The 18,923-nt window shown below is 31.0% G+C and overlaps 1 long non-coding RNA gene and 1 pseudogene across 5 annotated transcripts; one reads left to right on the top strand and one right to left on the bottom strand.

Moving 5' to 3' along the window:
- The first annotated feature begins 941 nt into the window (after positions 1-941).
- Positions 942-5,829, top strand: LOC112758276 (mediator of RNA polymerase II transcription subunit 14-like; annotated as a pseudogene).
- Positions 5,830-10,064: 4,235 nt separating this feature from the next.
- LOC112756793 (uncharacterized) lies at positions 10,065-12,655 on the bottom strand. Of its 5 annotated transcripts, XR_011873967.1 has the most exons (6): positions 12,203-12,338; positions 11,999-12,085; positions 11,779-11,889; positions 11,509-11,600; positions 10,811-10,946; positions 10,065-10,389 (listed from the first exon to the last, which is right to left on the bottom strand). It is a non-coding gene; the product is annotated as an uncharacterized lncRNA (long non-coding RNA). The 5 variants fall into 5 exon arrangements; XR_011873966.1 differs by lacking the exon at positions 11,999-12,085 and having other exon boundaries at positions 12,203-12,645; XR_011873969.1 differs by lacking the exon at positions 11,999-12,085 and having other exon boundaries at positions 11,509-11,629; positions 12,203-12,637.
- Between the last annotated feature and the right edge of the window lie 6,268 nt (positions 12,656-18,923).

Here is an 18,923-nt window from a genome sequence, read left to right as displayed (position 1 = left end):
GCATAAAAAAATTATTATTTAAAAAAATACAATATTTAATAAATATAATAATATAAAAACTACTTTAAAAAAATACAAATTTCTAATTCATTAAATAGCATTCAGCACATATCAAATATTTTTACTAATTTTTTTATCTGAAATTATATCTATTCTCAAATTATTCTATTTTTGCATATATATATATATATATATATATATATATATATATATATATATATATTACTCTTGTTTTTGGCCAATCATTGCATCATCCTAACTCAATATTATAACATTAATCTTAATTATTTATGTTTAAGTATAAAATTATTAAACACCTAATCAATCAAACCAAGCACTATAAATTTTATACAACTGAAGTTATCACCTTCTATTTCGTTGCTGCCCTCATGGAAATGGAATATCCATTTCGTGTGTGGTTGGCATGACATTGGTGGCCCATTTCGTGGGCACCATAGTTGAAATGGAGTTCATTTCCATTTCACGGGCAGCGGCCACAAAATGACTATGCGTATTTACAGAAAAATTTTCAGCCATACGCATTTTGAGAATTAATATTTTTTAAATGCGCATTTAGGTAAAAAAGGCCAAGACCAAGCCTTATTTAACATACTTATTTGATTCAAATGTTAGTATTATTTCTACTTTCCAGTTTTTTCTGAGAATAGAAATAATCAACAAATATTTTTCTTTAAATTTTAGGTTACACTATAAAAAAGAAAAGAAAAATTCTGTTCCACTGTTTGCAGGTTCGAATCCCTTCCTTGTACTCCTTCCCTGCGTTAAGAAAGAAAACCAAAAGGGTTCAAGAATAATGATTTTTCCTTGCTTATGCCTAGCAAACTAGCCAACCCATCAATTTCTTGCGCCAGCCTTGAGTGCGCTAAGCTACTCCACAAAACACACGTGTTGTAAAGAAAGCTGCTCTACGGGAATCTCTGTAAGAGAGAAAGAGCGAGAGGGAAAGCCCTATTCTGCTTCCTACACTCATACCTGCTTCTTGCTTCCTTGCTCGCTCTAATTGGAACAAAATTGGGGAAATTTGCGGCGTGAGAACCCTAATTTCTGAGTATTGAGAGACAGACATGGCTGCGGAGTTAGGGCAGACGGTGGAGCTGTCGACCCTGGAGCTGTCGACCCTGGTTTCCCGAGCTGCCCAAGATTCATACAGCAGCCTGAAAGAACTGGTTGAGAAATGCAGGTCCACTGAATTGTCCGATACAGACAAGAAGATTAGTATCCTCAAGTTCCTCGGCAAGACCCAGCAGCGCATGATTCGCCTCAATGTGCTCTCCAAGTGGTGCCAACAGGTTACCCCGCCAAAAATCAAATCTTGTTATTTTTTCTGGCATAGCACTATTCTTGATTCAATCCATTGGTCTCTACAAATTCCAAAACTTTGTGTATTTGGGAGATACATAATTGATAATAAATAGAATTACGGGGTGGTTTGGGGGCATTGGTTGAGCTGGAACTAAAAGGGGAAAGGAAGTTTTTTCTTTCTTTGTTGGATGGGATGTGCTTAGAGGTTTTTTGCTTTGTAGGTTCATTTGATAAAGCACTGCCAGCCGCTGGCTTCGACTGTTTCAAATCACGATATGTGTTTTACTCAAGCTGCGGATTCTTTGTTTTTTATGCACGAGGGGCTTCAGCAAACCCGTGCTCCGGTTTATGATGTGCCCTCTGCTATTGACATTCTCTTAACGAGGAGTTACCAGCGGTTGCCAAAATGTACAGAGGATGTTGGTACCCAGTATACCTTGAATGAAGAACAGCAAAAGCCTGCTTTGAAGAAGCTGGACGCGCTTGTGCGGTCGAAATTGCTAGAAGTTTCTCTTCCGAAGGAAATTTCCGAGATAAAAGTTTCGATGGTACGGCATTGATTAAGTTGGATGGAGAGTTTAAGGTTTTAGTGACTCTTGGTTACAGGGGACACTTGTCCATGTGGAGGATATTACATTTGGAGCTGCTTGTTGGTGAAAAGAATAAACCTATCAAACTAGAATTAATGCGGCGCCATGTTCTCGGGGATGATCTAGAGAGACGAATGGCGGAAGCAGAAAATCCATTTTCAATATTGTACTCGGTTCTTCACAATCTATGTGTTTCACTTGTTATGGATACTGTCATCAGGCAAGTGCAAGCTCTTCGACAGGGAAGATGGAAAGATGCAATTCGATTTGAGCTCATATCCGAGGGTGGAATGGGTCATGCGGCAGGTTCCAGTTCCATGCAGAACCCTGACGGGGAATCTGATTCATCCGGTCCTCGAACTCCTGGTTTAAAAATCATATACTGGCTGGAGTTCGATAAAAATGCTGGCATGTCTGACTCAGGTGCATGCCCATTCATAAAAATTGAACCTGGGTCAGATCTTCAGATAAAGTGCATACACAGCAATTTTGTCATAGATCCACTAACAGGCAAGGAGGCAGAGTTTTTCTTGGACCAGAGTTGTATTGATGTTGAGAGGTTGCTGTTAAGAGCTATTAGCTGCAACCGGTATACTCGTCTACTGGAGATTAAAAGAGAACTGGGAAAAAATAACCAGGTCTGTCGAGCAGCAGATGATGTTGTACTCCAGTCTCACTTGGGTGGACCTGATGTTGAATATAAACAGGTTAGTGTACATTTGTTAGGGAACATTTGGAGTATCAATTTGATATGCTACATCGGGCAAATTTTTTTTTTTTGTTTCTTTTGGGTTTTGGCATATGTGGTTTGATGCTTCTTGTTTGGTATCACCCCAATTTGGGGTTTTTCCTTTGTTAACATTCTTGTAACTTTCGAGAACTATATCGTGAATTATGGATATTTGACTATTTTCGTATTTTGCACCATAAGTACTTCTCATCATTCTTGCATGGACTATCTGTAGCTAGATTCTGATATCTTCTGTTTGTTATGTATGTATGTGTATGTATGTGTGTGTGTGGAATTTCCGCTGCTTGGTAAATACTTGCTGCTGAACACTTTTGACATGTAGTTAATTTTCCAGTAAACACAGTTGGCCTTTAAATTTTGCAAGCTATGATACAATTTGTGGCTGAATTTGTGATACCCTTTTACAAATCTTGTAATATTATATCCTACCTCTTTCCCATTCAACCATTCATTAAATTTTAAAAGATGAAGCTGCTTTTGTCTGTAGAAGGATGATAAATGCTTCAGCAAGGAATCTGAAGGGTATGAGGTGTTGCGTGTGCGTGCCTATGCCTCATGTTTTTTTACTCTTGGAGTTAATATCAGGTACCTTACTTTTCTAAGATGCTTTTAACTAATATCTTAGGCATTTGAGTTTAGTTTCTCAAATTTATGTCCCTGTTATGTTATTCAGAAATGGCCGTTTCCTTCTTCAATCATCGCAAAACATAGTTGCTTCTTCAGCATTGTTAGAATGTGAAGAAGCTTTGAATCAGGGATCTATGACTGCAGCTGATGTATTTGTAAGCTTGAGAAGCAAAAGTTTATTGCACTTGTTTGCATCTATCGGAAGAGTCTTAGGGCTAGAGGTATATTTCCCTGTTTTCATTCCTTTTATTGTTAAAAGAAAAAGACAAATTCCCAAACTATTTTGGACTGAATTTAAGTTGGTTATTCAGAAATGACTTGCCTAAGACCACTGGCTTATTGGGCATTCTTGTAGGTATTCGAGCATGGATTCAGTACAGTTAAAGTACCCAAAAACATTTTGAATGGTTCAGCAATGCTAATTATGGCGTTTCCAGACTGTGGGAGCTCTTATTTCCTGATGATGGAACTTGATAAGGATTTTAAACCTTTGTTTAAGCTGTTAGAGACTCAGCCAGATTCTTCTGGAAAAGATACTTTATTTGGTGTCCTTAATCAGGTGCTGCGGGTCAAAAGAATTGATATAGGACAGCTGCAGGCACTTGAAGATGAAATGAATTTAAGCCTGGTTGACTGGGGAAAATTACACTCTCTTTTGCCCAATGCTGCTTGTCCAAATCAACAATCTGTACGTGAGTTTCTCTCTGATATTCGACTTGAGAGTTCCATACAGAATGCAAAAGGTCATCCTTCAGGTTTTTCATCACTTGTTGATGAAGTGTTTGGACTCGAGAAAGGTTCTTCTGCATATCCATTCTCTGTTCAAAATCATGGATCCCTACCTTCACATTATGGTTCTGTCCCATTGAATCTCCATAGTCTAAAAGCTGGGACCCCATCTCCAAAGTGGGAAGGAGGCATGCAAATATCTCAGGTTAACAATGTAACAAAACCTTCAGGTGTTACAAACCACTATAGTGATTCCATGTTCTCATCAGGCAGTGTGAAGGGCCCAGTTCAATCCAATTCTGTTGGATCAATTTCCACAGGACAAGGAAGGAGCGCAGCTGGGAAAAGGTTATTTGTTTCAAAGTCTGAACAGGATCTGGCTTCTCTTAAATCTCCGCATTCAGTTGACATTGTGTCCTCAACTGCTATGGATGAAGATCAACATAGAGTACTGAGTGATTCCTCTAATGATGGTTTAGGTGGAAGTCTGTCATCTCGACTATTATCTCCTTCTCTACCAACTAGTTGTCGCATATCTGTACCTAATTCCAAACCTAATGGACCTCAAGCTGAATCACTCAAGGCTGCTGGAGCCAATTCATGTGCTTCAACTCCCATATGTAAGATACTTTCTTTCTTCTCTTCAACTTTATCATATAATGTATTTGCATGCTGTTATATATATTACCTAAAAACACACATCACTGCCGAAATGACTATTTGCAGCCCAGGCAATGGAATCCACAGGCAATGAAGATGTTATACCCAAACACGATAAAAGATCTTGGAAGAGAACAGCTTCAGATATGTTGAATTTGATTCCATCTCTTCGGGGTCTTGAAAACAACTCAGCAATTTGCAAGAGGAGAAAGATTTTGGATTCATCTGGCTCTCAACTGTCTTTGCCACAAGGGTTTGTACCTACTGAAATGATATCTAGGGCTGAAGGATACAGCTATGGAAGTTTGATTGCAGAAGCAAATAAAGGGAATGCCCCATCTAGCATTTATATAGCAGCCCTGCTTCATGTGGTCAGGCACTGTTCACTTTGCATTAAGCATGCTAGGCTGACGAGTCAAATGGATTCATTAGATATCTCATACGTTGAAGAAGTGGGTTTAAGGAGTGCATCCTCTAACATTTGGTTCCGACTTCCATTTGCCGGAGGTGATTCATGGCAACATATATGCTTGCGACTTGGCAGACCTGGTTGCATGCATTGGGATGTTAAAATAAATGATCAGCACTTCAGGGATTTATGGGAGCTTCAGAAAGGGAGCAGTGCTACACCATGGGGCTCAGGTGTTCGAATCGCCAATACGGCTGACATTGATTCACACATACATTATGATCCAGATGGTGTTGTTTTGAGCTATCAGTCAGTTGAGGTAGATAGTATAAAGAAACTAGTGACTGATATACAAAGGCTTGCTAATGCAAGAACTTTTGCCCTTGGCATGCGGCAATTGCTTGGGGTAAAAGCTGATGAGAAGTCAGAAGAGACAAGTTCTGATTCCAAAGTATCGGGTACAAAGTTTGCTTCAGACACTGCGGAGAAAGTTACAGAACATATGAGAAAAGCATTCAAGATTGAGGCAGTTGGACTGATGAGCTTGTGGTTTAGCTTTGGTTCAGCTGTCCTTGCTCGTTTTGTTGTTGAAAATTTACACAATTTTAATGATTTTTATTGTGCCAATAAAATATTGAAATAGCTTAATTAAACTTAACTGCCAAAAGGACTTGATCATGTACGTTGTAGAACCATTCTATATTGATATATTTTAATAAGCCACTTATTTTTTACGTCAATAATGCAGTTCTCTTTTATTTGAAGTTGATATTTGAGATTTATTAGATGATTTAAAAAATTTGACTAAATTATTATCGAATCATTTTCAACTATAAAATTTACATGTTGACAACTCAATGTGAGTTTTTATCATAAATTATAAATATAAAAATAAAAAGCTTTTTCTCGATCTATTTAATATTATATACATAATATATATTTAATATTATTTTTTCTAAGATTCTAATATATATTTTTTTTGGATGTGGTGCTTGGATTTTTAACTAATTTTTTATGTATTATTTATTTTAATTTTAAAGTTCAGTTTTTTTTTTTTTTTGTACAGACATGTTACTTTTAATATTTATGTACTATTTTTTGTTTTAGATTTCAGTCTAATATTTAAAACTTACAAGAAAATCTAAAATTTATAAAAAAAATGGTTAACTGATTAATAGGTTACCTTTTTAAATCTAGACCATTTAAATAAAATATAATAAATAAAGAGTTTGGATTTAATGAATTAACAAGGTGTACAACACTCCATACTTAACAAGGAGCGTTTTAAGAATGAGCCATTATTTTGGTCCATTCCCTAAAAAGATTTTTTTTAAAATTATATTTTTTTAAAAGATTTTTTTACAAAAATAAAAGTAATTTTATGTTTGGATATCTCATGTAAAAAGATTTTTTTATTTATTAATTATATTTGGGTAAAATAAGATAAAAGTATTTTTTTTGTTCATTTTTTATGTGATACTATCTTTTCTTTTAAGAAAAGAAAATTTTTAAAAAAAGATGTAAATTGTAACTTTTCAAAAAAGATATATTTTTTATTTTTTTAATATTTTTATTTTTATTATTAAAAATTTGTCAAATACACTAAAAAAACTATTAAAAAATGATTTTTTATCAATTTAATGATATTGAAACAAGTACATTATATTTGACCATTCTAAATCATAATTATGTCAATCATGATAACATACATCACAATCACATTTATAAATTGCTGCATCTACTCACAGATTTTTTTTTTCTTCATAAATTCGTAGCAATGTGATGTATTTCATCTTTTGGTATAATTTTTTCATAAACTATTTTTTTTTTTACCAAAGATAGAAGACTCTAACTCGCAACGTCTTAATTGATAATGGAAAAACTATGCCATTTGAGTTATTACTCATTGGCTTTCATAAACTATTAGTCTATTACTAATTGCAAGTGGTTTATAATGCATTCTAGTTTTTAAGTAAATTGTGATAAAATTTTATAATCACTTGTAATCGTAAAATCTATTGCACTCTCCAATGATTTACATAAAGCGCTGAGTAAAGAAAGAAGGAGAGCATTGAGTCAGAGCTGATTGAAGGCAAAAGGCACAACTAAGTATTAATAAAACCAAAAAACCAAAACAAAAAAAACATAGGCATAGCACGCCCTCAAAGGTGATGACATAAAAGGGATGAAGAGTGTGTAAGCGAAAGGAACTGCTCTCGCATTTGTTCTTTTTTATAGCTTCCGAAGCTATTTAATGCTGCTGCTGCAATGAATGGAACACAAATTGGAAAAGACAATCCTAATTTCTGAGGATTGAGAGACAGACATGGCTGCAGAGTTAGGGCAGCAAGAAGATCAGTATCCTCAAGTTCTTCAGCAAGACACAGCAGCGCTTGATCCGCCTCAATGTGCTTTTTAAGTGGTGCCAACAGGTTATTCCGCCAAAAACTAATGCACTCTTAACAAAATAGAGAGTGCAGTCAAAGCATATAATACATTACAGTTACAATAATTTTATTATCTTTTATTTCAAATTATTCTTGATGTTAACGTAAATAGTAATAAAATAAAAAATTAAAATAAAATTATATTTATACAATTATTTGAATTACTGTTTTATTAATTATTCAAAAAGTAATTAAAATTTAAAATGAATTGGTATAAAATATTACAGATATAAAATTAAAAGAAATTTTTATTTGCATAAGAATGAGTTTAATAAATAATTATTCTATTTAATATATATTTAAAAATATTTTTTTGTTGTATGAAAAACAAATATATATGTAGCATTGCATTTTATTCATTTATTATAATTTATTAAGATATAATTATGTAATTAATTTTTTTAAACATTAGTTATTTATTTTGTATGTAATATAGAAATAAATGAATATAATATTTATTTCGTAGATCCAGTTAGGTAAAATATTTTTGTTGTCATCTTATTTGATGAACCAAAGAAAAGAAAATGTTATTTTAAGAAAAAATAATAATATATTTTTAATAATATTAATAATACAAATAATAAATTTTAAATGTTCTTTTAAACCGTATATATTATTTAAAATAATATAAGTATTCCAAGTAATATATTAATATAGTAAAGTAACACATTTTAATAAAAAAAAATTGTTATTAAAAAAATATATCAATATTTTTTTATATGAATTTTTTTATTAAATTTCTTTTTTTTTGTAAGAACAATTAAAATATCATCGAGATATGATAAAAAATTACATAAATATTAACTTTATTTTCTATTTGGTTAAGATTTGATCCATCATAAAATATGACATATATATACATATATATAAATTGGAGTCATACAATATAGATTATTTAACATAACTTACCTTATCATACATATGAGTATATGAAAGATAAATATATAAAATATTTAAAATATAGATTTTGTGAGCTTGACAAACAAATATATTGTGTGAAAAAAATTAATACTAATTTTTTAATTTTTTTATTAGCCTTTTTTTAAAATAGATTAATTAGATATGTAACACACTTAATTGGCTTTATCTTTTTACTAGCAGCTCAACAGACACTATCATTCTACCATTTTTCTATTGAGTTTAAAAAATTATTTTTTTTTAGTTTTAGAATTATAAATTTAATATTAATAATTAAAAAAAAATTATAAACAAATAAAATATTTTAAATTATTTAACATGTAAAATATATAAAATAATTAAATTTAAATTAAAAAATAAGATTAAAAAAATAAGTTGTTAATATGTGAACAAAATCAATATAAAAATTGAATAATATTATTTGAAGATTACTTATTTATAAATATTATTAAATTTATTTATTTTCACAATTCTATTTAATTAGAAACAAATTTAAAAATTTATATACAAAATTCATCCATATAGAAATATTATTTATATACGAAATACTTCTATAATTTGTATAAAAATATAATTATTATTAATTAATTGTATGTTTAAATTATTTCTCTTTTAACAAACTAAAGAAAAAACATATTGATTCACTGGCAAAACATTAGTGTCAAAATAGTGTTTATTTAATTTGTTTATCTGCGTTTCGAAAACAAACATTGAAATAAACTACCATTTCAATTCTTTTTATTTTTTAAGCCATTTTAATATATGTATTACCATGAAAACTAAATTATCAAACATACTATTAGAAATATTTAAAGTATCAATAGAAAAATATTGTTAAATTAAGTACATAAATAATTAAACATATGTTAAGTTCTAAATATACTTCATAGCTGAATTAATAAATTATTATTTTTATTATTATTATTATAATTGTCAACAATATTAAACATTGTGTATATATATGATGAATTATAAGATAAAGAGGTAAGTTAATTTGTATAAATATATATATATTCTCTTTTAGCTATTACTGTAATACAAGATCCTAAAAATCAGTTTAAATTAGCCGATCGAACCGTAACCAGGTGAAAACAACGAATCGAATAGATACTATAAACGTAAGTTTCAAAAACCACACTCGGATCCGGTCGACTTTTTAAGTCTTTGGTCTAAAGAAGAGAAAATTTAACTAAGCTACCAAAAATCCAAAACACTCAACAGCACCCTCATGCCTCATCTATCTCACCGCCTCATCACTACAAGAAAAAGTAGCAATTGTGACTTGTAACAAAAAAAATTGTTACAAAAAATACAAAAAATCTGAAAAATAACTGTTGCATTATGTCCCGTTACAAAAAAATTTTAAAACAAAAAATAAAATTATTACAATACAAAGTAAAATTTTGTAACAAATTTTTAATACAAAAGCAAAAATGTTACAAAAGCAATAACAAATTTTATCCAATGAGATATTTTTTGTAACAATATAATTTTTTTATCACAATTTTGTTGCAAAATATAACTTGATTTTGTAACATCTTTCATTCCTTTAGTTACAAAAGCACAACATTTATTTTATAACAATTTTTTAATACAAATTACACACATAATTTACCAAATTGTATTTTTTTTAAATTAATTGATATATCACTACAAAAAATTACAAAAATAGCGACCGATTTAGCAACCGATAATCCTTATTCCATTTACATGAGGAGGAAAAAAAACTTATGTACATTCAAAATCAAAAGATGGAAATATATTTAAACAAAGACTCATAATGTCATTGAGTCTACAAATACTATAACAAAAACAAGATTATTGTATTCTACTTTTCATTTTAACCCTTGGGGTTCAATTGGAGGCAAATAAACTCAATTTGAGAACCAAAGTGCAAAGAACAACATCAGCAAAGGCACATTTAGGAGCAAGATCCTGCAGTAGCACGAATAAGCAAAATTTTATAAGAATATGTCAAGTGAAGAGAGCAAACCATAAAATAACTATGCGTGCTGTTTTAGTATCAATACCAAACAATTCCTCTAGCATATTTTCATTTAGCCAAAAATACATTACTTATGCAATCAAGCATGTTTATAAGTTATAACTTACTATAAAAGTCTAGCATCATTCCCTATAATCTCAAAGGATAGGAGTGGCATATTTAATTCAAGCATATAGATTCACTATGACTTCCACTAACTATAAAAGTCTAGCACCATCCCCCACAATCTCAAAGAATAACTACTATATATACCTAATTCTAAAACATAACTAATTAAAATAATAGCACTTACAAAACAATTTTGTTAAAGATAAAGATAAGTGTTCAAACAACCAACAACAAAATTATTACCAAAGATCAGTTTGGATTAGCATGATGCACTAGAGTTTAGTTATGACAGTTGAATCTGAGCAGTCAGGTACCGACTCAAGTTCAGCTTTCTCTGGATGATCTAACAAAGGGACTAAAGACCTCTGCTCTGACTTGACTGATCAAAACACCAAGCAGAAATAAAACAACCCGCATTTCAAAGTAAATACTAAGATACCAGGCACTTGAACCTTAATAAAAATATAATAATAGTAACAATACTTCATTTGGCTTTAGCTCTTTTGTAACCTATGAATTCAACTAATTAAATTTTCTCTAAGTACTAAAGCTAAATATAACTTGAGCATGCTTCAAAAAGATTGTAGAATAATTCATAGACAAACATGAAAAGATATTCTCAGAACATTATTTTCCTTATGGTAATGATGAAATATCATTGAAATAGACCAATGAGGAGTATTAAGAATAACGAAGAAAATAAATCAATGAATAAACAAATAAACTGGACAGTCTTAGTACTGCGCTGCCAACCGCAATGATGACAGCACTGCGAGAAAAACCTTTGAGTACAATTCAAATTTTGAAAGAAGGACCTATAAAATTTGCAAGTGTTCACTATATTCACTTAAAGAAGAAAAGAAACTATAATTAACATGAAAAAAATAAATTGATAAATTTAATTCAAAGAATAGTGTATTAGCATTTGGTAGACAACTTACACAAAATCTTCTGATTTAGATATCCAATCTTGCAGTGGTCCAGTTAGATGGTAATTAATGTCTTGCATATATGAAATAATGGGACAAGGGTCCTGCAGTAGAAAAACAATTGCACAAAAAACTATAATCAGAGTTAGTTGGACTGGTCACATTTTAGGAAAACAAAACATAATAGGGAGTTAGTTGAAACACTTTCTTCATATTCGTTAAAATTTTCTCATTAACCTTTAAGCTTTCAAACAACTAAACTTAATATTTCCTTATCCTTACCTACAAAAAAAATTCTCAAATAAAGAAGCCCACATCATTATCCTTTTCTAGTTTCACTCCCATTCATTTTGTTCAAATCATTTCAAAAGCTCTAGATTTCAAAATCCTTACCTACAACAGCAATTATGAGTTCAATTATATGAGTTAAAATATAACATAACTCAATGTTAAAACCCCAAATAATAAGGATTAAAATTACCCAAAATTGAGACTCACATACCTCTTTTTCTTTTCTTTCAGCCACATATGGAACTCAGTAGGTTTATATATTACAATAATAACAAGAACAACATTTGTAAGTTTATCCCTAAAATCAATTGATAACACATAATCATGGACAAAATCACAAAAGAACAATACGTTCATAGACAACAAGAATATTAAAGAACAATATTATAGGCATCAATATTCAAATAACCTTTACCATCAGCAGATAAAAAACCAGCAACCAAGGGACGAGCAGCAGAGATGAACCACCGTGGAGGAAGGAGAACGGTCGAGATGAACCAGGGTAGCAGAGACAGAGGACCAGGGACCAGGGTAGCAGAAGCAGAGGAGCAGCACGAGCAGGAACGGCGACGCAGAGAATGCGATGGCAGACGAGCACGAACGGCGATGACGCAGAGAAGCAACACCGTGGATGACGGAGCAGGAACCGACGACGACGTAGAGGAGATGACGAACACGAACGGCGACGCAGAAGAAGATGGCGCTGGTAGATGCGAGTGCGAAGGAGTGGCAGAGACGAGGCATTGCTGACGGCGCAGCCTCTTCCTCCAGGAGCTCCATTGTTGAGCACTTGAGAAACTGTGGGAGGAGATGAGAGGAGAGCATAGAGAGTGATGAGAGAGTGAGGGTTAGAAACTTAGAATTAGGTTCTTACTTTTTTATATTTATTTTTATTTTTAAGTTTTAATTATTTTCATTTCATTTTAACAATTAAATTCTTTTAATTTAAAAAATTTGTTTTTAGTCTATATTTAAAAATTGATTATTAGTAAAATTATATATTAATTTTTTTAAAAAAAATATAAAATAACATCTCTAATTATTAAAATTAATCATTTAATCTTTAATTTTTTTTTCTACTCACTTAAGAGGTTGGATCATGCGTTCTAGTCTTCTTATCTTTGGTAAAAATAATTCTTTAAATTTTTTCATAAAAAATAATTAATTAATACAAATAATATTTTAAAAAATTAAATTTTTGAAATAAAAGTAAAATTATTTTGTAAAAAATTAAAAAACAAATTTTTTCATCCTTAAAAATTTTAATATTTTAAAATAATTTTTTTAATTACAAAAATATCTTTCTATTTTGTGAAACAAATAATTTGTTACAAATAATATTAAATTTTGTGACAAATTAATTTTTTGTTACAAAACAATTGTAGCTTTTGAAACAAATGAATATTTTACTACAAAATATTTCGAACTTTTGTAACTGTTACGGCCTGGCCCAAAACCACTAGCGGGCCGGCCCGACCCGAGAACCACCTGACTCGAATGGTCTGGAGCGAGGCGCTCAGCCGCCGACCCGAACACGCGTCCCTGACAGCCTTGCTACAGCTGTGTGAAGGAAGCATTGAGGAAGGTGGGCCTGTCCTTGATGGGCCCACCTCTGACACGTATATATGGGGAATGTCCTACCCTTCCCCCAAAGTACGTCACATACCATTCAACCCTTTTTCGCCTGCACACTTAGCTGACTAGAGCGTCGGAGCGTCTTTGCAGGTGGCACCCCCCTCCTCACACGAAGTGCTCGGAATGTAGTCTACTCCAACCCGGCAACTTATGACCAGGCGAGATCTCCCCCTCATCAACCAGGACACTAATCCGATTCGTCCGGTACCCGACTACCGAACAGTAACAACTTCATCTTTTATCACAAAACATTATAAAATTTTACAACAAAATACTGATTCATTACAAAAGCCAACATAATTTGTAACAAAATGTATTGTTGTTACAAAATATTGTTATTATGTAACAGTCACTAATTTTTGTTACAAATGCTTCATTTTCTTGTAGTGCATTCTCCATCTCCTTCCTCTCATTGATCTCCTCCCTCGCTCCCTCACTCACTCACTTCCGTCCCGTCGCCGTTGCAACTTCTGGAAGCTGCCTCCATCGCATAGCCATCGTCGCTGCTGCAACTGGTCTCGCCTCCTGCCTCCCTCATGCAGTACTATTCCGTCGTGCCAGCTCTGTTCCACCACGCTCCTTTCCTTTAGTCGCGTCAGCTCCTCCAGTCGTGTCCTGTCCCCTTGTATGCTCACTGCTCAGCTTGCTCTCTTCTAGATAATTTTTTTTAACTGTCATTGTTGTTAGTTATCCGTGAACTGTGATTTTTCATTACTGTGTGGTGTAGAATTGTGAAGAATTTGGAATAGTTTATCATATAACATTTTATGGTTGTTTTTTTTTAATTTGACTTTTGAATTTGTATTTGAAAGAGATAATAACAATGTGGTTTATGTAATATTTTTATTTTGGATAATATTTTAAGATTTATATTAGATTATAATTATGTTTTACTGTGTGTATCTATATTTTATGTATTATTTTATTAAAAACGGATTTTCGGTTGAATTACGATCGAACTGATTGAACCATAAATTAATATTTAGAACGGTTCGATGATCAGTTAAGTTTCAGAACTTTGCTATAATAACATATGTATTGTAAGTACAGCAGTTTTCAACTTTTGTTTTTAATCAGAGAACAGCTTTACAAGAGTGATTATGGCTAATTGACTAACTTAGAGGGAACTCTACAAATTTTTATGAATAATTTTCATTATGCCTTTATGCGATGAAAATGGACATTATTGAATTTATTTGAGATAAAATTGAGTTGGATTTTTTTTTCTTAAATAAAAAACATTTACATGGATAAAACATAGTTTATCAAAAGGCAGAAAAAATTTAATTTAAAACATAAATTCACTTTTTAAACGGAAAATATATAACTTTGTCTCTTAATCAATTAAAAAAATTTTGGATAATCAAAATATAGTATATAATATCTTGTAAAAAATTATAAACAAATTAGTCTATCTAATAAAAAGCAAGCTATGTCACCAAAAAGTAAAAAAATAAAAATAAATTACTAAAAATATTTTCAAAAATTTAAGTATCAACAAAAATAATTTTAAATGACAAAAATAATAAAAATATCACCAACAATTTTAAAACCGTGATGAAAATAATTAAACGTGAATAAAAACAACAAGACACATGTGTAACCTGTGAAAATAGCATATTATTTGAATCTTTAGGTATAATTATACTTTAATTTTTCGAAAGGATTAAAGCTTTTTTTAATATTATTAAAAGTTAGTATTCTAGGATTAATATTAAATGGACTAAAATGCTCTTTTATGTTTAAGTTTTTTTTATTATATTACAAATTAAAATTTGAATTTAATTGCAAAAAGACTAAAATACCCATTAAATTCATTTAAAAATTAATTATTTTTTATCATTAATTTCAAAAACACTGAAATATGCTTTTAAAATAAAATTTATTTAATTGTATTAGACATAGTAAATGTGAACTCTAAAAACTAAAATTCTCTCGTAATAATTTTAAAAAGAATAAAGCAATTATTCATACATACACCCATTAAATATGGGTCTAGTCTACACACTGAATAAAAAATATATAAATCACAAAATAAACTGCATCTAAATCGACTCAATAAGGACAAGTTCAATCTACATGGCATCGCCCACACGGGTCGAAAATAATTACCGTCTCGACAAACAAGTTAGAATCCTTAACTTTAAGTGTTTGGATCTCACGTCCATATTCAAAATCCACCATGATTTTAGATTACAACTCGGAACAACAACTTTTTATCGTTAATTTTTTAAAAATTAATTCATCTTGTTTGATTGTATTAGAAATTGAAAATTAAAATTTGATTTAAGAAAAAAACCTTAATTACACTTTTAGTTCATTTAAAAAAACTAAAATACCTTCTTTATAACTTAAACAAAGTTAAACCTTAAGAAAAATTTAAAGTCTTTTTTGTAGATTCTATTTTAAGAGACTAAATGATTCTTGTAGCATTAGTTTAAAAACAAAAAATAAAAATAAAAATGTCATTGTAGTTCATATTTAAAATATGAGTAAATGGTCAACTTAATCTCTAAAAGATCCTTCGTTTTTCAAATTGGTCCTCAAAAATTTTTTATTAATGAAACTTGTTCCTTAAAGATTTAAATTATTCATGGTAGTCTTTTCGTTACTTTCTTTATTGATGGGTAAAAACTTTGTTAATATGACACGTTAAGCGACACCACAGCATACATCTAAGGATGCGTTTGTTTACAGCCACGAGACACTGAGACAGAAACACAGAAACACAAAATCGTATTTGACATATGAGATATGAACAGAGACATTATGTCAAGAGACACCGAATTAGTGTATTTTATGTTTATCTAATCAGGAAAGACACAGAGACAAGAGATTCCTATTACTCCAACCAACAAAGTAAATAATACTAATATAAACATAGAAAAAAGCATAGTATTGGTGGATTCATGAGGATAAAAAGGAGAAGGCTTTTTAGTATTAAAATGAGTAGTATCAATAAGAAGACGTGTTATGCTTTTGACATTTTGATTAATTCTATGGAAATATGCCCTCTTGTTAAAAAAAAAGATATTTCTGATCATTATTTATTAATGTTAATAAATCTATTAAATAAAATCTTTTTTTTACTTTTTGTTTTCTTTCTTTACCCCACAAAGATATTGAATATAATGATTTTTTTTTTGCCATTGAGATTTTGAAAATGAAGACACTAATAAGAGACAATTTATTTTTTATTTTTTTCCTTTCATTATTCTTGTTAATTTTTACTAATTATAACTCTTATTATTAATTTTTTCCTAAATTTTTTGAATAATAAAATTGATAATAAATTACTCTTTCATAATTTGTTCTAATTTATCACCAAACAAAATACAAGAACATTAATTTGTGTTTCTGTCAGTTCTATCTAGTTCTCAGTGTCTTGTCTTGTTTTCAAAAGCAAACGCAACCTAAGAGTCTTAATTGACTATTAACATTATAAATTTATGAAATTTGATCAAATAAAAGTTTAATTGAGAGGAGAATTTGAGGTATTGAAATTCCTCAATTTGAGGTTCATTTAATCTAATTTCATTAACTAATAATGTTAATAGTCAATCACTACAAAAAAAAGGTCTAAGTAGTGAAAAGGGTAACTATAGGTTTATGGTCATGATTTTTGACCTATGGTCACGTTTTTTTTTTATTTATGGTCGCTGATTCTATGGTCACGGTTGTAGTGTTCATATTCTGGCACTTTAGACTGCGTTTTTCTACCGTGATCATAGGTTAATCTATGATCACGCATAAAAATTGTGACGATAGTCTCTATGGTCACCCCACTTAAAACCGTGACCATAGTCTTATCTATGGTCACGGTTTTCACTGTGACGATAGCCTCTATGGTCACCCCAACTTAAAACCGCGACTATAATCTTATCTATGGTTACCCTTCCTTAAAACTGTGACTATAGCCTTATCTATGATCATGGTTTTTACGGTGACCATAACTTATCTATGATCACCTCACCTTAAAACCGTGACCATAGCTTTATCTATTGTCACGGTTTTTACCGTGACTATAATCTATTTTGTTTTATGAGAATTAATTTTTTTTAAAACATAATCACATCCCAAAATGATGGTAATCACAAAATAAATCTAAAAATAAAAAATGATAATCAACAATTAAGATAAATTGTGATTAAAATAACCAACTAACATATCAATATAGTTGAGTGAATACACTTGTCTCAATCTCAGTTTTATATAGTGATATATACACTAACACTAAGTAGATACTATTAACAGAATTATTCTACAAACATGAGAGCATAAAATTTAGACTCTGTCAAGATAGATTATTTCTGGTATTGCTATTCTTCCTTCTCAACGCTTGAGAACTTTTGTTTCAGCCACTTTACCATATGAAAACTTAGCACCTGCTTCATTAATATGCAAAGCAAAGTTACATTAGACATAAAGAGAACTACTTCTAGTTCAGAAGTGCTCCACAATAAACTACCAAACAATAGGGAGAACGTCATTAGTTGTAATTAATACTAAACAATGATATTAAAGAACTGACTTGAAATTAAATGTTCAGGCAGTACAATCCAAGAGAAAAGACTTCTTTGTTTGGAAGTCTAATTACACACTAGTGAATTAAGTGCAAAGAATAAATTTAAATTTATTTTACATTGGCAGACCTGGATACTAAGAGCTTGAGGCCATGTTTATTATAATTAAAAATATTGTGAAGCAGCTTAAAAACAGTATTATCTAAGCACAATCCTATTTCGAATTTAAGGGGTGAAACAATTTCAGGCAACCAATCGTGACAACATTTAACAGTAACGGTTAATGTAATCATGATGATAAAATAGTAAATAATGGAGTACCTCAACCAGAGCGACTTCCTTCCTCGGCAAAGAACCAACGATGGAAGGGGAGAGTCCAACATCCTTTGCTCCTGCAATTAGCGCAGCTTCAGTCCGTACCAACTTTATCTGCAAAATTAGAACCACCGCAATTTCCCACTCAATTAATTCGCAACATAAATGAATTAATGAAATGAAAGAAGGAAGAGAGAGTACGAACAACATGAGTGAGGGAGGCATGGAGCACGCGAGATTGTTCGTCCTGGTTCTGGGATCCTCATCAGGCGATGGCGATGAAGATATATTAGACGTAAAATTTCTATGTGATTACATTAACCAAAAAAAATTTAGATAAGTATATAGGGCATTACCAAGGTATCTCAACTCTTACCGTCATCTCATTTAAACGTAACCTATTCCGACTTTGTAATATAACCTTTAATGTGTTACGTACATGGCTTTAAGCTACTTAAGGCATCCATGGAGTCCCAGATGGTTCTCACGAGCATTTTCTTAGCTAGTTAGCCTGATGCTTCTACCATCTTAAGCATTTAAATTAATAGTTTAATATCTTCTATGAGATCGATATGGCTATGTTTCCTCTCCTTTGGTTTATTTCATGCTTCATGTTGGGTTTGCTTTGAATTAATATTAAGACTGCATTTTATTTGTTTTAGA

The sequence above is a fragment of the Arachis hypogaea genome, chromosome 16 (assembly GCF_003086295.3).
Source record: "Arachis hypogaea cultivar Tifrunner chromosome 16, arahy.Tifrunner.gnm2.J5K5, whole genome shotgun sequence".
In the NCBI taxonomy this organism is placed as follows: domain Eukaryota; kingdom Viridiplantae; phylum Streptophyta; class Magnoliopsida; order Fabales; family Fabaceae; genus Arachis; species Arachis hypogaea.
Note: the sequence above shows the minus strand (reverse complement) of the source record. Positions and strands in the feature narration are given on the sequence as shown.